This window comes from Loxodonta africana, chromosome 1 (assembly GCF_030014295.1).
Source record: "Loxodonta africana isolate mLoxAfr1 chromosome 1, mLoxAfr1.hap2, whole genome shotgun sequence".
Taxonomy (NCBI): Eukaryota; Metazoa; Chordata; class Mammalia; order Proboscidea; family Elephantidae; genus Loxodonta; species Loxodonta africana.
Genome location: NC_087342.1, coordinates 25825377 through 25847768, shown reverse-complemented (window position 1 = coordinate 25847768; position 22392 = coordinate 25825377). Strand labels below are relative to the sequence as shown.

The 22392-nt window shown below is 40.2% G+C and overlaps 1 protein-coding gene across 3 annotated transcripts in view; it reads left to right on the top strand.

Moving 5' to 3' along the window:
• Positions 1-2503: 2503 nt before the first annotated feature.
• The window catches only part of TPRG1 (tumor protein p63 regulated 1), a 200713-nt gene continuing 180824 nt past the window's right edge, over positions 2504-22392 (top strand). For all 3 annotated transcript variants that reach the window (XR_010318664.1, XR_010318646.1, XM_003412916.4), the window contains exon 1: positions 2504-2722. The gene's annotated coding sequence lies outside the window, so the exon portion shown is untranslated. The remainder of the gene's footprint in view (positions 2723-22392) is intronic.

Sequence of the window (22392 nt, the reverse complement as noted above, 5' to 3'; positions counted from 1 at the left end):
CTTCATATGTTCCACAATACTACTACTTCGTATTGAGGTCAACAAGTAACATTTACAAGGAGCTTATCACCTCCAGGATCTCATTTTCTCCACCGACAGCCCAGGGAGGTGAGTAGTGTCTGTATTATAATTCCCATTGCACAGAAGAGGCAACTGAGACTTGTGGAAGACGAAGATCCTCGCCCCTGATCCCAGTGTCTGGCAGAACAGGGACCAGAACCCATGTTTTCTGTGTGGTGTTCTTTCTGCTGCTTGGGCTTCTCCTGGATGGATTGTGCTTCCTGCTCCAGTTACTGCTGGTGTAGTGTGACAGGAGCCCCTCAGGAGCTGGGGCAAGTGTTCAGTGGCCACTGGAAACCTATAGGTAATTAGCTGCCATGTGGACATGCAATGTCTTTTCACAGAGTCTCTTGCCCTTTTAAAGTAAAATATTTCACACAGCCATGCATGGATTGGTCCCAGTCTGAAGAGACCAGGCTGGGATCTAGACATCTCTCCATCCCTCCTCCTTTTTTTGTCCCGACCCTGAGGCATCATAAAGATACATGGAACTGAGAGAGAGCAGTATTTGTCTTGCAATTACTTCTAATTGCCCTGTAGTTTTGTGGTGTCTGAGTGGTGTGACCTACATACCAGTGCTGCGAGGCTCTCTTTTCATCCTGGTGTCTGTATTAGGGAGAGCATAGATCAGAGGACAGAGGCTCAGTCCATCTCATGGTTAACATTTACTTCACCGTCTGTGCCTGTCAAAATCTGCTGTCGTTTATGGTCCAGGTCTAATGCTGCCTCTTCCTCTGTGTAGCCTCCTGGAATTTCTCCCTCTTCTGGATTGCCACAACTCTTGTTCTGATCCTATCCATGAAGCTCATTATTTTCTATATGACATGATGTTAATTGGCTTACACATTTCCTCTTCCTTGAACTCGTTATGATAGACTGTGTATAGTTCGTTCTTCTGTCCTCATCTTCTCAGAACCGAGAGTGGCAAAGGGGCTTTCTTAGTTAACTACTGTTGTATAAAAGCACAGCTTGTTTATGTCCTCAGTGTGTTAGATTTGGGGGACTTAATGTAGAAAGACTTTTTATCCTCTGTGACCTCTCCCAGGTGCCTTAGGTGAGTTGCCAGTTTGAACCTTAGTACATGTGGAATCTTCTCCTGACCTCAAATGGCCTGAAACAGTGCACATTTTTTTGAGAAGTGTCAGTTAATTTTCCTTTTACAAAAGGAAAATAGCCATATGCAATCTAAAAGGCTAGGCCTCCAGTGTACCCCAGCTTCTCAAACCATCGAATAAATACCATTGACTGGTCTTGCTGAATGGAATAGAGAATTTAAGATGGAAAACTGAAATTCAATCATGTTCATACTGCTCTTTGTTTTCCATCCTCTTCTTTCTTTCAACAATCCAACTACTTGCCTGGTTTATAGTTTACTTTATAGAGACTCTCTGTGTAGAAAATACTCATTTGAATTTCAAAATCAGTTCGTTAAGAACAATTGCTTTTTTTTCCTAAGAATCTTTGATGTGTCAAATCTTATCCAAAGTTTATTTTCATATGCTTCCTCATTGACTTTATTCACATCTCTGAAGCAGGAGTGGATTGACCCAATTTCCAGATGTCCAAAAATATCCACGTGTAGAGGTAAAGATATGACTTGCCACAGGTTGCAGAGCCAGTAAATGGCAGATCAGGATTCATGAGACAAATATTAATTGATCATCATTCATTAAATTTAATTCATTTAATACTTGTTACATGCTGGCCATTGTAGGGAATGTATGGGAGAATAAGACATGATCATTACCCTCCAGGAACCGATGCTCTTCTGAGAAGGACACACTGAAGTAGAAAACAACATAATGTGGCAACTTCTCTAATAGGAATACTGGCCAGACCTTCTGTGTGCACATGAGTTTGCATTTGTTCTCATAGAGACACGCTATTCCACAAGTTGTCTACAAAAGTGGCTATTGTTGTGTGCCATCGAGTTGATTTTGACTCATAGTGACTGTACAGGACAGAGTAGATCTACCCCATAGGGTTTCCAAGGCTGTAAATCTTTACAAAAACAGACTGCTTGCTACATCTTTCTCCTGCAGAGTGGCTGGTGAGTTTAAACCACTGACTTTTGGGTTGGCAGCCAAGTACTTAACCATTGTGCCACCAGGGCACCTGCAAAGGTAATGGAGATACTTAAAATCATAAATACCCACTAAATCTAGTCAGCATAGAAGAATATTAGTAATAGGTGTGTAGAATTCAGATTTAAACCTCTTTTTTTATAGCTGGTGGGGAGCATGCAGATGTCATGGAGGAGTGGCTAGAAGACTGCTCCTACTCACTCCAGTCAGATTTCAATCAAAGAGGAAGTTGGAAGAAACATTTAGGGTTTCTTGAAGAAGGGGACAGGAAAGGGAGGTGTGTCACTGCAGAATAAAAAAGGCCACACCTACAAGCCCAATTTCCTGCCTCTGACAAGCTGAGTTCCACCCTATAAACATCCTCAGTCCTTTCATTTCCTCCTTTGAGAGTGAGCAAGAAACTCTCAGCCCACTCGGTGAGCTAAGATTCAGAAGGAGAGGGGTCACAGCACGAGGGCACCCTCCTGCGTGGCTTCATCTGAGCCAACCACACCTCCACTGGGTCACCATCTGTGGTCTGGCATCCCTTATCCAGGAGGAGAAAGAAAAGCCTTGAGGACCGCCCAGAGCCTAGCCAGGTAAGGCCAGGAGGTTTGTCACTGGCTCTGCAAAGAGACGGGGTCTCTCTCTGTGAGCTGCTTGCTCCTGTCCGCACCTTGGCTTTCTGGCCACCTCTATCACTGACTTGCAGTTTGACTCTAGGCTGGTAGTTTTGCATGACAGTGTGAACTTTATTTCCTCTTTCTTCCTAACTGCCCAGGCTGATGAAGTTTGTGGACTGGCATTTTTCAGCCTATAAAGTCACTGGACACACTTATCTATGTCTTGACTTTAATCCTTGCAGGCCTGTAAGAGAGGTAGGATAGGTATGAGTTTCCCTATTCTGTGGATTAGTGAATTGAGGCTTGGTGAATTGATTTGTTGAAGTTTGATCTGCAGGCTAAGGCCAAGATTAGAGGCAGTTGTTGATTCTGAATTCTCACTTTCTACTAAACCACCCAGCAGGCCATGTCTTATCTCAAAAACCCAGGAGAAGGGAAGGGACTTCCCTAACCGAGTAATGACAAGTCACAAGGGATTACTTCCTTGTAAGCAGGGTAGGAGGAGTATTTTTTTTTTTTATTAACTTTTGTTGAGCTTCAAGTGAACGTTTACAATTCAAGTCAGTCTGTCACATATAAGTTTACATACATCTTACTCCGTGCTCCCACTTGCTCTCCCCCTAATGAGTCGGTTAACCCTTCCAGTCTCTCCTTTCGTGACAATTTTGCCAGCTTCCCACTCTCTCTATCCTCCCATCCCCCCTCCAGACAGGAGATGCCAACACAGTCTCAAGTGTCCACCTGATATTATTAGCTCACTCTTCATCAGCATCTCTCTCCCACCCACTGTCCAGTCCCTTTCATGTCTGATGAATTGTCTTCGGGGATGGTTCCCGTCCTGTGCCAACAGAAGGTTTGGGGACCATGGCCACCGGGATTCCTCTGGTCTCAGTCAGACCATTAAGTATGGTCTTTTTATGAGAATTTGGGGTCTGCATCCCACTGATCTCCTGCTCCCTCAGGGGTTCTCTGTTGTGCTCCCTGTCAGGGCAGTCATCGATTGTGGCCGGGCACCAACTAGTTCTTCTGGTCTCAGGATGATGTAGGTCTCTGGTTCATGTGGCCCTTTCTGTCTCTTGGGCTCTTAGTTGTCGTGTGACCTTGGTGTTCTTCATTTTCCTTTGCTCCAGGTGGGTTGAGACCAATTGATGCATCTTAGATGGCCGCTTGTTAGCATTTAAGACCCCAGACGCCACATTTCAAAGTGGGATGCAGAATGTTTTCATAATAGAATTATTTTGCCAATTGACTTAGAAGTCCCCTCAAACCATGTTCCCCAGACCCCCGCCCCTGCTCTGCTGACCTTTGAAGCATTCATTTTATCCCTGAAACTTCTTTGCTTTTGGTCCAGTCCAATTGAGCTGACAGGAGGAGTATTTTTTAATTCGTCTGAGAGAGACTTCAGGATGCTGTGTAGGCTATATAGGGCTCTTTTAGGGAATAAATGAGAGTATGTATATAAGGGGGCCACGTGAACTGAAAATTGGTATACAAACTTGAGAGGGTTGATGACAAGGAATCTATACACCTCTGGCTCCCTGTGTAAACCAAAAAACCAAACCCACTGCCATTTAGTTGATTCCAACTCATAGTGACCCTACAAGACATAGTAGAACTGCCCCATAGAGTTTCCAAGGAGCACCTGGTGGATTCAAACTGCCGACCTTTTGGTTAGCAGGTGTAGCACTTAACCACTATGCCACCAGGGTTTCCAGGCTCCCTGTATTTTTTTTACGAAGGCATTAATTTGGGGAGGTAATGACAGTCTCCTAATGTCAGCAGCATCCTTATGAGGTACAGGTCTCAGAGGTTCTGGGGAGATATTTTAGCCTTTCAGTCTTACTGTGGTTATGTGCAAATCAAATCTCAAGAGGAAAAATATAAATTTCCTCCTCCCCCAAATCCTTTCAAATTGACTCCTGCAATTTCCTCTCTTGTGACAGCTATCATTATATCTCTTTGTTCTACAGTTTTAAGAAAATCTCATCTTCGGTAATTATGTAGTTTATTTTTTAAGATGCTAATTTTAGCTCTCATTTTCCCCTTTGTGCCCAAAAGGTTGCAGCATTCTTAGTTGTGTAAGGAAATATTTCCTCTGTGTGTGTGTGTGTTTGTATGTGTGTGTGCATGTGTGTATGCATGTGTCTGTTTGAGTTTGTTGTGACAGAGCTGATATTCATTGTGTGGGCCCACCACAGTGCTGTGGGTTGCAATGTTAGTTATTCTTTGGCAGATTTCAGGATGTTCTCAGGGTCTCTTTTATGGTAAGGACTGTAAAACTGAGGCCCAGAAAGAGGAAGCGATGTCCATAAGGTCACAGAGCCAGTTGTCATTGGCCCTATCATTCAACCGCAAGTCTCTTTCTCTTTCATTGCCCCGATGTGTAGTGGATGGTGCTGGGAATCCTAGGGCAGAAACATTAGCTGTGTCACTTTAGGGATTGTACCCAGATGTCCTTTAAGGTTCCTTCCAATGAAAAGTTTTATGGCCCTTTGACCTTTGCTTAGGAGCCAATGGAAATGGCATCAGAATTTTCTAGAGAAACCTCTTTCCTTATCGGCTCAGTTCTTGAGGACCATGTTTCAGCCAAATTTTGGAACTGCTTCTTCAGTATAGGGAAGGGAGATGGGCAAGAAGTGGTAGCATCTTCATTTTATTCAGCCAGTCTGAACATTTGTACCTTCTGGCATCCTTCTAAGTAGTTGTCACTTAGTTCAATAGTTTAATAGCTTGTAACCTTAGTTGATCTTTTGTGCAGAATTGTGGAATCTCTTGGCAGGGATGAGCCTGAGAACCCAATTAACCCACAGATTGCAGACCAGCAGCTACAGGCCAAATCCCACATGTAGATGTGTTTTGTTTGAACTGCAATGTTAAGCAAAATTAAACTAGTTTGTAAACATTCAAAATCAGGAGATTTCTTGTAAAAATCCAGATATGTAGTTTTTTCATGATGATTGGAAAATCTGGAAATATTGGATCCACTTTTGCACATGGAAAACCTATTGGCTGGGTCTGGGCAACGTCTATTCCCTATAGATGACAGTGTCTTCTCCAACCCTCCACAGCCCCCATTGGACCTGATTTAGGCTAGCATGTATTTGAGTTTGTTACAACTGGTCTCATCCAACCTCTTAAGTGTTGGTATTCCTTCAACAGAAAACTTTGTTCTACATATGATAGACCAGGGCATAGGTCAATACCACCAAAGGGGAAATAATGGTGATTCTTTGACCCTAGCCTCTCAGTATGTAAAAAGTAGAAGGAGAGATGATAACTTAGCAGAACATGCCATTGGCGCTAATACCAACCCAGAGTCTTAAGCCAGATATCAAATCTCAGTGGCTTGAAAGCTCAAGCATTAAGCAAATTGGCACTGCTCCAGCATGAACTCCAGGTGCCTACAAGAGAATAGGAAGAAAAGTTGATACTTGCAGGCAGATGCTCTTTATTCAGCACATCAACGACAGAAAAATAAGGAAAGAAACTATGATGTATAATAGCACACGAGTAGCAACACAATGCCCTGTGTTCTTAAAGAATACGGAACACATTGCTGAAATCCTGGGAACTAGTTCAGTGGGAGTTTTCTTTCATCCATTCACTAATTTAACAATCACCTCTTGATTACTGATGGTGTACACAACCCTAAGATTGGTGATTTAGAGATGAAGAACAGTGACCTTTCCCCAAAGGAGCTTCCACATAGTCTTCAAAATGTGTAAACAAACAATTACATGTCCAAATATGAAACATGCTTGAAGAAGATAGTATTTGCTATGGTTTTACTAAGGAGATATTGATGGCAATGAGGTAGGTCAAGGATGGTTGTAAGGAAAGTAGGATTTGAACTGTGGTCTGGACAGACAGAAGTGAGAAGAATTTCTGGTCAGAGAGAAGACGTTAAGTCAGTCCTGTCTGAAGTGTGCTTGAGGGGTACAGAGCATCCTCTGTGGCTGGGTATAGGGCCAGTGGAGGTGAAGTGGAAACAGCCTGGAAATTTGGGTCTTCGTCAGATCCTGGATACTGCGTCGAGGGCTAAAGGCTTCAAATCAGGCAAAAACCATGGTGCGTTATAAGTACTGACTAGATATTCAATCCAATCTCAGAGCTATCCATGTTCATAATTTGGTAGTGACAGAACATCTGTATAAGTACAACTTAGCTCTACTATTAGGTTTTTGAGAAGAACTAGCAGAAAACTTAGTCGTTAGGAGAGTTGATGGTGATCAAGTGCTTCTAAATACAGTGGACAACCTCAGACACTGAGTGGGGAAGGAGAAGTGGTAGTATACAGCAGAGCTAGGAAGATGGATGAAAACATTTTCAAAATACATTGAATAACTTGAAACAAATCTTTTGGAAAAAACATGGTAAACTCTCTTCTTTCCTTCCTTTCTCGCTCTTTCTTCCTTCCCTCTTTCTTTCTCTCTATCTTCCTTCCTTCCTTTCTTTTCTTCTTCTTTTTTTTTTTTTTAACAAAGTCTATTCCGATGGATTACCTGAAAGTTAGAAAAGTGATTTTGTATAAACCCTTTTTAACTTGTGAGATACGGAGGGCTATTTTTAGTTGATAAACTTTGTTGTTTGGTCTAGGAAAGGAGTCACCCTCTAGGGATAAGTTATTGAAAGTTCTTGGATGACTTTTTAAATTTAGGAAAGCGTTCTTTTTTCCTGGCCTTGGACTCCCACATAATAAACACTGCTGAGAAGTTCCTTAAGCATGTGAATGCTCCACTGTGATTCATAGCATTCCTGGTGGGCTGAGGGAAAGGTTCTGGTCTTGTGAAAGACTCCACCATCACCAACGCAATGTTTCACAACTCCCCAAACCTGAGATATTTGGACAGTTAACCAAACTTCTAATTTTCTTGCACATAGCTGTATATGAGATTGGTTCAGAATTGTACCTCACTCTCAATGATCTGTCTTTCGAAGGAGGTAGGTAGGTGACGTGGCAAAGAGCAAAATGAGGAATTTGAGCAAGATGCATTCATTCAAGGCTTAGTAATTTTACATGTGGTCCAGTCCAGCATATGTTCACATTATGTTCATTTAAAACAATTTGTTGAACATCTGTTCTAGGTTTTGGAAGAACAGTGGCAATGAACAAAAGGAAATAATCTCAGCTCTGAAGTAGCTTACATTTCTAATGAGAGACATAATAAACAAAATCAATCAGTGAAATATATGAGATATGGAGAAAAATAGAGCAGAGAAGTGAGACAGAAAGCTTCAGGCATTGAGATTTTAGATAGGTTGCTTAGGGAAGAATAAGTTGGTATTGAGTAAAGACTCTAAGGACTGGAAGGGAGGGAGCCAGCATTCTAGGCAGAGAAAACAGCAAGTGTAAAGGTCCTGGGGTAGGAACGTGCTTGCTGGTGTCTTCAAAAAACAACAAAGCATAGAGTGAACTGAGGAGGAAAATCTTTGGAGTTGAAATTAGAAAGATGATAGGGTAGGGGCAATAATGCAGGGTCTTGTAGGTCACAGTAAGGACTTTGGTGTTCACTCTGAGAGAAATGGAACCATTTGTATGCATTAGGCAGAGAAGTGACTTGGTCCGACTTACATTTCAAAAGATTCCATCTTTCTGCCATGGGAGAGAATAGATGAGGCAGAGGAGGAAGGAAGACAGACAGAAGCAGCACAATTCATTAAGAAGTTATTACTATAATTCAGATGAGTGATGCAGAAGCTTGGGCAAGTAGGTAGTGGTGGAGATGATAAATGTTTGGATTTTGGTGTTGTTGATTGATTGAATGGGGGATTACAAAAAAAGGAGGAGTCCAGGATGACTCTAAGGTTTTTGCCTGAGCAACTGGTAGGAAGGAGTGACCTTTACCTGAGATGGAGAAAACCATGAGAAGAACCAGTTTTTGAAGGAATTATAGGAGCTTAGTTTTGGACAGATTAAGTCTGAGATGTTGAGTAATCTCAGATGTTGAGTTAATATATGAATCTAGAATTCAGAGAGGAAATCTGTGATAAAGACAAGAAAAAATAGGAATATTCTATATATATGTTAAATTAAATGAGGTCACCAAAGAAGTTAGTGCAGAGACAAAAGAGAAGAGCTTTCAGGACTGACTCCTTGGGAGTGGTAATGTTTTGGGGTTGGGGAGATGAGGAGAAACCAGTCATGGTATATGAAAGAGGAAAGGGTGCAATAGGATTGATCCCATCCCTCATCAGAAAGGAGGTAAAATTTTTCAGAATTACCACCATATGGTAATAATGAAAAGCAGACTATCTTTTTAGTCAGTTTTATTGTTGTTTTACATTTTTTAGAGACAATGCACCAATTTATTGCCTGTACCCTGAGGAACACCACTCCCTTCACCCTTTATTCCCTTCTGACTTCACTGGAATGAAAAAAAAAAAGAGATGGAGGAGGAGCATTCAGAGTGGTGAGAGAATGCCAGATGAGTGTGGTGGTATCCTGGGAGCCAAGAGGGGAATACTTCCAAGGAGATAGTGGTGGAATGGGCCCCCAAAAATACACTTGCCATGGGGTTGTCTCTGACTCATAGTGACTCCCATGTTGTAAGAGTAGAGCTGTGCTCCACAGGGTTTTCAGTGGCTGATTTTTCAGAAGTAGATCAACAGGCCCTTTCTCTGAGGTTCCTCCGAGCAGACTTGAACCTCCAACCTTTTGGTTAGCAGTAGAGTGTATTAACCTTCTGTACCACCCAGGGACTCTGGTAGGATGGCCAGATGATGCCAATAGGTGGAGTTAGATGATATTTGAGAACTGAACATGTAGCAGTGTGACTTGAGTGGGTTCCAGAGAGAATGGGAGAAGAGGATTTGGAGATGGTAAATATAGACATTCCTTTCAACGAGTTTTTTTGTTTGTTTGTATTTTGTTTTTGTTTTTGTAGAAGGAACCAGGGAAATTGGGTACTAGCTGAAAGGGAAAGAGGAATCAAATATCCTTTTGTAAAGATTGTAACTGGCTTGATATACACACAGTATTTCATCGTATCTTTTTTCTACAACTCTTTGAAGTACTCCTGCAAGGGTTACCATCTTACATTCTCAGGTCAGGAAAATAAGGCTCAGAAGGTTGGAGTCATTTGCTCACAATTACATAGCAAATTTTGAGCAGACGGGACTCAAACCCAGGGTTCTAAAAATTGAGTTCATTGTTTTCTTCACTGCCTTGCACACCCCAGATAATTTTGGAGATCACTTAAGCTTTAAAGCTCTCTATTTTTTTTTTTTTATAGCACTCTATGAAATTTCTACTTCATCATTGTTTAAAGACCTTTCTCAGGGAACTCACACTCCCCACCAGTATCTCTTCAAGTAATGGTGTTTGTGTGCTAGATGCAGAAGGTTGTTTGGAGCCCGGGATGGAATAGGGGTAGAACTCAGTGTATGCATCGAAGTTGTAAAATTGCAACAAAAACTTGCAAAATTTGGGAAGATTCTGCCAAGTAGGCTCAACACAAGGCTTCAGACTGAACCATCCCCGTGCAAATACAGTTTCTTATGCATGAAACCTTGGGCTGATTCTCACATTAATCTCTTTCTCTAGGAGTGACTTTCTGTCTACTTACTGACATCTATGATACATCCTTATGCTATCTGTTACTTTCTGTTCTCCTGAGGGTCATATACTGTCAAAGGACTGTCTGTTTACATGGAGCTCCAACCATATATTCTCGGTCTTCAGTTCTACTTGGTTCCCAATTGAAGCATCACTACTCTTCATAGGAAGGGATACAATGAAACACATCATTTTGAGGGAGCCCTTTATCCCTCCAGAAAGCATTGTATACCATTTACCTTGCACCCCCGCCCCCTTACTACATCTGGTGGTAGATCTCTCGCATCCTTGACGGCACCTAAAGGCAACATCCTCGAGTAAAAAATAACCTTTATTCTCAACAGCAGATCTCATCTGGTCGTTGGTATCCCTCTAGGGCTTTACCTGTGGAAAAGCTCCTAGATCTGCCATTATCAGAACAGTTCAGTGTCACTCTCTGCAACATCTCAAGAATGGTCCTATTGCACTTTGTACAACTTACTATTCTAGTGCTTTATTCCACTAACTCGTAAACTGTTTGCAGATTTTATTCTCCCGCCAGGCAGTGCACTCCTCAAGGGAAGGAGTTACATTTGCAGCTTTTCTTTTACCCTTCACCTCTCTCCTTTCCTCAGCGCTGTGTTTGGCACAGAGAAATTTCCTCCTAAAAGTGTTTTGAATTAATGAATGAAATGAGGCATTCTTTTATGCTGTTTAGAGTTGCTCCAGAGAGATCAATTTATATCACACAGGAAAATAACCAAATATTCAAGTTCAAGGCATTCTTATATGCAGAATTAATTCATTAAGCAAAACAAATCAACAACTTTGGAAGCCAGCTGGAGGGTTTGTTTGCTCTATAGTTAAGAATACATAAGCCTGTATGTATAATTGATGTGTACATTCTGAAAACTTCACACCATTATCATTACTTATGCCTATAACCTTCAATAGTACCAGTATAATCATTAGCATCTGTTGATAGTATCAACATTTGTTTAATTGTTAATATATTTAAAAAATAAAGAGCTCTCACTGATCAGTAAAAGAAGATAAAACTAAAAAAAAAAGTCCAAACACACATGTATACACACACACACACACCCCATTCTCTCGACCTCACAACCAATAAAAGTAACGCAAATTAAAACAAATATTGGACTCACATCTATTTAAAATGATTATATATTTATATATAAATATATGAATATATATGAATACATAATTAATAATATATTAATATTTCAAAATCATAAACTCCTCCACTGGCCTGCAGAAAAATGGGCATCTCAATGTATTCGACTAAGATTTAAATCAATACAACATTTCTGGGGAGCAATTTTGCCATAAATATCAAGAATCTTAAATCCTTATACTCTTTGACCCAGCTGTTCCACTTCTAGGAATTTACACTGAGAAAAATACTAAGAATTATGAAACGTTTTACCTACAAGGGTCTTCAGTGCATAGTCATTATAAAAATAACAAAAAGAAAACAACATGAATAAGAATAGGGGATGAGATAAATAAATATGAATGGCTATATAGTAGAACCCTATTGAATACTGGCACAGGAGTTGCTGTCAGTTGGAATTGACATGAGAGAAACAGGTGTTTTTTTGTTTTTAATACAGCCACTGATACGCTGTTGTAGGAATCACTTATTAACTAGACAGTATAGCACAGTGGTAGAAAGCAGGTATTTGGGGTCAGAGAGGCCATTGACCAACTTAGAGCTCTACCACTTGCCAGTTTTTTGACCCCAGGCAAGTATTTTGACCCTTCTGAGCTTCAGTTTCCTAATATGTAAAGTGAGGATAATGCTAGTATTTGAGCCACAGGGCTACTGGGAGATTTACGTGAGGAAATGGAGATAAGGAAACCCTGGTGGCTAGTGATTAAGCGTTATGGCTGATAACCAAAGGGTCAGCAGTACGAATTCACCAGGCACTCCTTGGAAACTCCATGGGGCAGTTCTACTCTGTCCTATAGGGTGAAGCCCAGTGCTTGGCCAATTATTATATATAGAAAGCACTTTATAAGTGTTGCTGCCATTGTCGCTACTGGCATCCTCATCAACACATGAGACACCATTTACAGCATCACTCCATTTTTGAGGTAGATGAAAGAGGTTATATACATTAAAACAGAAAAATTCTGAAAGGATGTACATAAACATACGTACTTCGTTTTTCTCTTTATGTGAGTTTAAGGGCAGATTTTCATTTTCTTCTTTCACATTTTTGTATTGCCTACAATGTGATAAGAAAAATTAAACGGATCCCAATAACATTAGCATCCATCCCTATAAATGAACATATATCAATGCACCTGTTGAGGAAAACTGAAGAAGAATTGATGCCATTGAATTATGGTGTTGGAGAAGAATATTGAATGTACCATGGATGGCCAGAAGAATGAACAAATCTGTCTTAGAAGTACAGCCACAATGTTCTTGAAAGCAAGAATGGAGAGACTTCGCCCATGTACTTTGGACGTGTTATCAGGAGGGACCAGTCCCTGGAAAAGTACATCATGCTTGGTAAAGTAGAGGGTCAGCAAAAAAAGAAAGATTCTCAACGAGGTGGGTTGACACAGTGGCTGCAACAATGGTCTCAAGCATGGCAACGATTATGAGGTTGGTGCAGGACTGGGCAGTAAGTTGTTCTGTTGTACATAGGGTCACTATGAGTCAGAACCAACTCAATGGCACCTAACAACATGTTATACTCTGCCTATGTTATCCTCATTGTCAAGTCACCCAAATCTCTCAGTACCATTGTCATCAAGGTCACATATCCTGAGGTTGGTAGTGCTAAATTTTGTACCTCCGTATTTCCTCTACCCTTATCATTCTGCCATGCCCCATTCTGTATACATCATTGACATTTATTAAGTGTCTATCCTGTACAAAATACTTGGTGCTGAGAGTGAGAGTTGGATACAAAGTGGCCCAGAGAATGGTTTCTGACATGAAGGAGCTCATAGACCCTCTGGAAGCACTAAAGTTTATGATGCAGGTATTCCTTTGTTTGTATTAAAGAGGTCCAACCCAAGAGAATTTTGATGGTGAGGGAATACTTCCTTAAGGAGAATTTTTAAAACAAGCACATTTCCAAGACCTACAGGAATGGTGATCCCAAGTTTGCCGTACCACATTACCTTAGAAGGTATTCCTCCTACCATTGCCTCTTTCCCTACCATCTTCTGGGGCGCTCAGGTTTTTATTCTCCTATTTCATTTCCTTTTGCACTCACACCCCTTTGACTCTGCCTTACATTTACTTGGCTCACTTCCTTGAAACATTAATTTTTCCGTTCACAATCATAAGGATAATGTACACTCAGTGCAAAAAAAAAAAAAAAAATTTAGAGAAGTGTAAAAAAGAAAGTAAAAATTATTCTTCAGCCACTCATAGAGAGATAATTGGGCATAACATTTTGGTATATGTGCTTCCAATGCATATGTGGGTGATTTTTTTAAATAATCATTTATAATCTGCATTTTGCTTCACAATAATATAGTTTTCATGTCAATATTTATCTAAGGGATTATTCTATGACATCCAAGAGATAAGTTCTTTTAAACATTTCGATATGTTGACTCCTAGAATTTTTCTTTGCCTATTTATATACACTTTCATTTTTGAAAATGGGACTATAGGGTATGCGTAGCTTGTTAGCCAGCTTAGCTGACATCAAGTGGGCTTTTGATTCATGGTGTCCTCATGCACAGTGGAACGAAACACTGCCAGTCCTGTTCCATCCCCATGATAAGTTTTGGATCGGACCATCGTGATCCATAGGGTTTTAACAGGCTGATTTTCAGAAATATATCGCCAGGTCTTTCCTTCTAGTCCATCTTAGTCTGGAAGCTTCACTGAAACCTGTTCGGTATCACAGCAACACACAAGCCTCCGCTGACAGCAGGGGCAGCTGCCCTTGAGAGGCATTGGCTGTGAAACAAACCCAGGTCTGAATCTGAGTCTACTTCGTGAAAGATGAAAATTCTACTGCTGTGCCACCAATGCCTCGTATTGTATATCTTCGTTGTGGTCCACTGAGTCGATTCTGACTCCTAGTGACCCTATGGCCAGAACTGCCCTGCAGGGTTTCCTGGGCTGTAATCTTTACAGGAGCAGATTGCCAGGTCTTTTCTCCCACAGAGTGGCTGGCAGGTTTGATTGTCAACCCTTTGGTTAGCAACAAAGTCCTTAGCCATATAGCCACAATGGCTCCTTATGAGTATCTTAGGACCCTGGTTTTCCACTTAATATTAGTATGTAAATTTTTTATCTGCAATTTAATTATCTTCAAAAATATTATTTCTAAGCATTGCATTATATTCCACTATAGAGGACTGTGCAATGAGCACCTTTAATTTTAAATTTCTCCAATTTAAGACTTAGACTTCAAGTATTATCCCTTTTACCAAGCTCTAAGCTCCATCAAGCATCTTTTTGATTCATCTTTGCATTGTAGCTGTATAGTCAATGAACAAAAATTAAAAAAACTCTTGTTCTAGGTGAAACGAACATTAAAGATAAATGGAAGCTCTCTTTTATGTAAAGGAAACCAAGAAGTTATGGCTACATCATTTCAGAGACTGGCAAAGAGACCATGACCCACAGTATTGTGCTTGGAAGAGACATCTCACTGCAAATTGATCAGGTTTAGCTGGAAAAAGCCCCAGGCTAGGAAGGTTAGGCCTCTGGGAAGTGCCACTCTCACTGATTGGTGAGAACAGCTAATGAAACCAGTCAGGAATTTCCTACCATCAGATCTTTCTTGCTTGTTGAATTAAAACACAAAACTAAAAACAACAGTAGCAAAAACTAGTTCTTGCTAATTTTCTAGCTATGGTCCTCTTAAAGATGCAATTTTCTATAAACATACAACCAAATATAGTGAGTTTTGATTTACAGTGGGATAAGGGTGGACAAGGAGACCTGGTGGCGCAGTGGTTAAGAGCTACAGTGCTAACCAAAAGGTCAGCACTTCAAACCCACCAGTCACTCCTTAGAAACTCTATGGGGCAGTTCTACTCTGTCCTGTAGGGTTGATATGAGTCGGAATCGACTGGACGGCAATGGGTAAGGGTGGACAAAATAAAATACCCTGGCCCTTTAAGCCTTGTTTCATTTTGGCAGTTGACCTGCCTTATAAATGACCTGAACTCTCCATTTTAATTCAGAATGGGGACTGCTCACCAGGCCCTAGTGGAGTTCTGGACTTGTAGAGCTGGAAGGAAACATGGAGGCCAAGTGGTTCAGTATCCTCTTAGTACGTAAAAGAAAACAAACAAAAAAACCCCAAACCAAAAACAAACAAAAAAACGGTGTTCAGAGATAAGAAATGTCTTACATCCGAATCGGGGTTTTCTGGTTCTTACCTACTTTTTTTTTCTACTTAAGGACTACCCCAATACCTCTAGACTTTATATAATTACTTGACTCTCAATTTCAAAAAGTTTACCTAACATAGATTATTAGATTCCTCCTAGCCTTCCATTTCCCCAAAACTTTAAAACTATGTTTTGAAGTCTCTCTATATCGTAGGTACTTTGCCAGGCCTTTGGAAACCTTAGTTCATTTCATTCTCACACTGTCCTGCAAGGTAAATATTGAATCCACTTCACATTTGAGCAACCTGAAGAGTAGGGGTTTAAAAAGCTACACAATCTCAGGCAGCTGGTAAGATGTGGGGCTTGGATTTAGGCCCAGGTCTGTCTGATTTCAAAGGTCTCTGCAGTGTTCCAGCCTATTCGCTGATAGAGAAATTGATTACATGAAATGCATTGATTTCGGCCTTCACAGCTTCTTGTCCATTATCTTGTGAAGGGCTGGCTTCACTAATTCTTCAAACATTTGTGCCTTTGAGTTGTAGGTGAATGATCTTGACACATCACCTACCAAGTTGAGTTTAAAGCAGGAGTGAAGACTTCTTTCAGGCTCCAATGAGGAAGCTAAGTTTTCTGGCTTAGCCATTCCTAATGTATTGCTTGGCTGAGCTCTCAAACAGGGTTGAAGCTTGGCAACTTAAAACAGACAAGGATTGAAGTTTTGTAAAAGTCAAAGGGGAGGGGGGACCACTAAAGAAGAAGAAAGAAGAAAAAACTTATTCAATACTGTAAGTAATGTCACCCCTGCCAACAGAAAGGGTGCATTTCAGTAAGAAACACTGTCAAAAGATTTATTGAAGGGTTAGCAGGCATTTATGAATTGAATAGTGTCCTCCAGAAAGATATGTTGAAGTCCTAAACCCTGATACCGTGAATGTAAACTTGTTTGGAAATAGGGTCTTTGTGAAGATGTTACCTATTTATATAACCTGAGGTCATACTTGAGTAGGGTGGGTCTTAATCCAACCTGAACAGAGTACTTATAAAGGTGAAGACACAGAGAAACAGAGGCAGGATGTCCTGTGAAGATGTATCTACACATCAAAGTTCACCTGGGTCTACCAGAAGCTGAGAGAGAGAAGCAAGGCTCTTTCCCTAGAGACTTTGGAAAGAGCATGGCCCAGTAGACACACCGATTTGGACTACTAGCCCCCAGAACTTTGAGACAATAAATTTCTGTTCTTATAAGCCACCTGGAGACCTGGTGGTACAGTGGTCAAGAGCTGGGCTAACTAGAATGTTGACAGTTCAAATCTACCAGCCATTCCTTGGAAGCCATTTGGGGCAGTTCTACCCTGTCTTATAGGGTCGCTATGAGTCAGCAGTGACTCAACTGCGACAGGTTTGGTTTTTACAAGCCACCCAGTTTATGCTATTTAGTTATGGTAGTCCTAAGGTATTGTCTTATGGCATAATGGAAATTTTGGGATATATTTCAGGATATGGGCTGCCGTGGTAGCCTATGCTATGTCTTCTAACCCTTTTGGCATGATGAAGGGAAGTGGGGGAGAAGAAAAGTACTTCACTCCAGTTTGTCTCAGAGCAGTGTTTTCGAGCCTGACCTATATACGGCTTTCCTCCTGACCCCAAGGTCTAGGTCAGGTCTGTGTGGAATTCTCCCCTTTGCACTCTCCCTTCACCAATGCCTTCCCTAGGCCTCTGTCTTAAATAGGGTGGATGCCACCTTTTCCTTTTCTTGCTCCACATCAGTGCTACAACCTTTTGCTGTGAAGTCTAGAAGTTGTGCCAAATCCCTCTGTCCAGTCCATCTGTAAATAAGGGCTGTGTTCTGAAAGGGTCTGTTCAATGGAAGTACATCGGACTTACCTAAGACAAGCCTTTCCCCACGTTTTCCCTTATCTAATCTACATAATAGGTTTGTAACTTCTTGACCTACATAGCAGTTTGTAACTTCTTGTGAGATAAGCCTTGCCCAAGAGACACTGTCTTTCTCCATCTCTCAAAGCTTCTTTTGATTTTATCTCCTGAATGCAGTATTTGCATATCAGTGGGCAGTTGAAAGTTAATGCCCCATAACAACAACTCAATATCCATGCAGAGGAGATAGTCTTTATTTGGGTGTTCATTTTAGTCCTCTTTTGACTTTCATTTTCGCAGATTTCTGAAGGTCAAACTTTGACATATTTTTTGCATGGAGTGATTTTTTTTTTTTCTCGATGGTGGATCCTGGAGAATGCGAAGTCTGTTAAAAATGTGGGTTTTTTTTTTTTTTTTTAACTTTTCACATTTTCAAATGTATTGAGCAGAACTAACACTTTTTTTTTCTCATTTAGTCCTTTTTAGTATTAAGAAACATTTTAATTTTAGAAAATTAGAAACATAGTTAAGCAAAAAGAAATTTATAACCCCATCACCCAGAGAAAACCAATATTAACATTTTGGTGGATATCTTTGTAGACTTTTATAATATATTTTTTATAAAATATCTGTATTTTACTTTGTCAAAACAAAGATCATGTTATGATCTATTTTATAGCTTGTATTTAACAAAAACCAATATAACATGGATATCTTTCTATTGTACTTATACAATGTTATTTACTATTTACTATGGCTATTTACTATTCTGGATTGACACAAGGGCTGCAACAATGAGCTCAAGCATAACAAGGATTGTGAGGATGGTGCAGGACCAGGCGGTGTTTCGTTCTATTGTACATGACTCGATGGCACCTAAGAACAACAACATACTATTCTATATAAAAGGTATACTATAATTTATTTAATGAACCCTGTATTATACATTTAGGTAGTTTCTAATTTTTGCTATTATAAATAAAATAGTATTGCTATTTTAAAAATGGCATTGGCATAAGGAATATAGTTGGTCTTACTATTGGAAGATAAATTAAAATTAAAGCTAAAGACAGCACTTTTAAAAAATTATCCCTCTCTCGTTCATAAATTCAATTATACCGAACTAGCTTCTAATGATTAATTCTACTATCTTCATCATGAGACCTAAATCTATAGTTTGATAACACTATTAGTAAACTAAGGTAATAATCTTAGAGATATCTATACTGGATGGAATGCTGAACTAGAATATGTAAGGTCCCTCCTGAACTGAAGATACTATATTTTAAAATAGTTTATTCACTGGCTAGGCTTTGGTGAAGGAGCCCTGGTGGTACAGTGCTTATGTGCTTGGCTGCTAACCAGATGTGCCAATCTGCTTCCATAAAGATTGCAGCCTTGGAAACCCTATGAGGCAGTTCTACTCCATCACATGGGGCCACTATGAGTCGATATCCACTCCACGGTGATGGATTTGGTTTTGGTTTTGGTAGGCGTTGGTGGGAGAATTACAAAGATTCACAGTCAGACACTAATGCCATTTGGAGCCTGACATTGGCTCATTTTATGTGGAACACAGAGAAGGAGTGATGAGTAATAGGATACTGAGTATTATAGACTGGCCCCAGCCCATTGATAGGGGAAGCTGGAACTTCTCTTATAGTCAACAGGAAATATATTTTGGAGACATGTCAAACATTTCAGTGATCTCTTTAAGACACCATGCAATGCCACTATTGAAGGTGTTAGATGCAGAGATACCGCCAACAGTAATGCTGTGGACTAGCCCATTTTTGGGGATTCCTATACCAAAAGGGAAACCCTGGTGGCGTAGTGGTTAAGTGTTACAGCTGCTAACCAAAGGGTCAGCAGTTTGAATTCACCAGGTGTGCTCCTTGGAAACTCTATGGGGCAGTTCTACTCTGTCCTATAGGGTCACTATGGCTTGGCATTGACTTGATGGCACTGGGAATAATACCAAAAGAGGACATCCAAGGAATGGTCAAACTTACTCATTCATTTGAATTTCTCCATTCATGAATAGGACACATTGTATAGGCCACAGATGTACTTTTGCTGCTTTTATGTCTTGAAAGAATGTTCTAGAGGTAGGATTCAACATTTAAATATGGGTGACTTGGGCAGCGTCAAACTCTGACCCTTGTGAATATCAGTTTCTATCTGGTTCCCTGGACCATGTGGAACAAATGCCTTCTGGGAAAATTAGGCACATCCCTAGTCTAAACACATTGCCTCTCCTCCCTCTCCAGCCCCTCTTCTTGCGAATAGCTTTGACCTCATCGAGATAGGAATCAGCCTCCCCAGAAAGCATTGGGCAGCCTCACTTTCCCCTTGGTAGCCTTTGGGAAAGCCGACAGCCTCTGCTTTTACTTTATGGCCTCCTTCTTTTTCAATGGTAATAATGCTAATTAGCTTTTCAAAAGAAGCAAAATCAAGGCATTTCTTTAACAAAGTACTTTCACAACTTTTTTCATTTGATCTTTACAAAAATCTAGTAAAGCATGGCAGGCACCAATAGCCACATTTTTACAGATAAAGACATTGAGAGATGTTATTATAATATACACCCACACTTAGTATAAGGAGATAGCATTACTAACCACTCTGAATAACAACTATTTTGATTGGTCTTTCCCTGGTCCATACTCCTGCTCCCTTCTTGGTTGCTTTGTTATTGAAGTCATACATTTTGTAGAAAGACTGATGAAAGCCAAGTATCATTGCTACCTAATAAGCCAACCCTGAGACACGCAAGTCACAGGAACAAGGAAATGTGACTATCACAGATGGACGTTTTAATTTTATTGGTATATTTACTGCCTATTCTGGCTAATATTGCTCATTGATTTAACAGTAATTGTAGCAAGTCACACATACAGATACATACCTCCTTTCCAATATTCTGGCCATATTTATGCACATATGTGCATAAAAAAATGTGCATACATACTTATATTTTCTTATGCACACATTTTTTAAATTGTTTTTCTTACTGAAATATAGAAAAAGAAAAGGTCATTTGTGACAGATGTTATTGTTACAAACCTGTGTCGCTTACCTAATTACCATCAAGCTAATGTGAAACTTTTTTTTTTTAGTTTTCATTCTTTAACCTCTTGAACTGTCCACTTTTCTTAAATAATCTGAGAATGAATCTGAATGTCATTTTTTACATAGACCTACCTTTCTTTCTGCATGCTTTTCCTCTAGCATTCAGTGTTTTCTTGAGAGCTTTCCCTATTGCTCTATCTCTCTTGCCTTTTCTCTCTCTCTAGGTGGAGTAGTCTGAACCCATTTAGATCTTCCTGGCATCTTGTAGAACCAGCTGAATTCCAGGTGCTAAGAGCCTCACTCAGGTGAGGTGGAAATGGATCAAAGTTGCCTTAGAATGGTATTACTCTAAAAACTTCTTGTCTCTAATTTTGTCTAATTTGATGTCCTCCCTAGCATTCAAAATTTTAAGAACTTAATGTGTATTTCATTATTAAAACATAGATTGTCCTTTAAGTAAGACAAGAAATTAGCAGCGTCTGTCTCTTAGACCTTTGTTCCACCCTTGCCTAGTGCCTCCTCCTGATTATTGTCCTCTGGTTTCAGAACAAGTCTTACCTCTATTCCTTCCATTCCTAAACATGCTTTTGGGAAAGGCTCTGATACTTGTCCCTTATTCCTCAGTGTGGTTTCAGGCAGAGGCATGGCTTTCCTCATTCTATCTCTAGTGATGCAGGCATCTCTGATTTTGCTGTGCTACACAATGTATTAAGGGCTTTCAAAAGGGACATATAGGGCATGGTTCCTTCCCTCACAAAGCTTACCATCTACTTGTGGAGGCCAAACACTGGCAATGAGTAAAGAACTGGTTCATAGAAGATCATGGTGCCTGGACAGCATAAGATAAATTGTATTTCTAAATTGTCATTCACATTAAACTTCCTGGAGAGTTTGGATCCTGGTTTGGAAAAAGGATTTCAAACTTTCTCTTGTCAGGAAATGTTTCCATCAGAATGGAATAGAGAGAATCCCTAAGCTGAATCTCCTTGCATTTTCTGCCATGTGTTCTCCATGTAGTTAAGATATTTCCTACTGATCTATTTGTTCAACTAGTATATAATGAATGCTTTCAAAGTGCTCTATTTGGTGCTAAGACTAACACAGTAACCAAAACCCTGTCCCTCATATCAAGGATGTTATGGAGTAATGCGGTAGATGAGAAAGTTAAGGTAAGGTGACAGGCAGCTTTAATACAGTATAAGCACTGTCAGAGACAGAAGTATAGTCTACAAGGACAGCCAGTGGAAGGACATCTAAGTCATGAGATGAAATCGGTCGAGGTAACCGGTAGCTGTTATCTAAGTGGGGACAAAAAGGACGGTAGGGGTTATCACGTAAATGGGATGAGAAAGAACTTGGCTAATTCATGGGAATGAAAGTAGAAATATGGCCCAAGCATAGGATATGAGTGCCATGGTAGTGGGGAAGACAGGAGAAGAAAAGAGAGGCAAGAGACTTGGTGAGATATGAGACTTTACAGTAAGTATGGGTTCAGATCATGGGGTCTTGCTAAACAGGCTCAGGAGTTCAGATTTAATTCTGAGTGCTATGGAAAAAAAATTTTTTTTTTTAGTTTTTATGGGGGTCACTGAAGGTGAAGTGGCAAGTGACATAATCTGATTTGCATTTTAGGAATATTAGTCTTCCTGCTGTGTGCTTCATAAATTAGACAGAGTAAAACTGGAGGAAGGAAGACCAATCGGAAGGTCTTTGCAATGACCCTGAAGAGATGAAGAACTAAGGCTGTGGCAGTAGGAGTGGAACAAAATGAAGAATTCAGTAAATATTAATGAATTAAAAGCTAAAAGGTCTGTTGCCTATT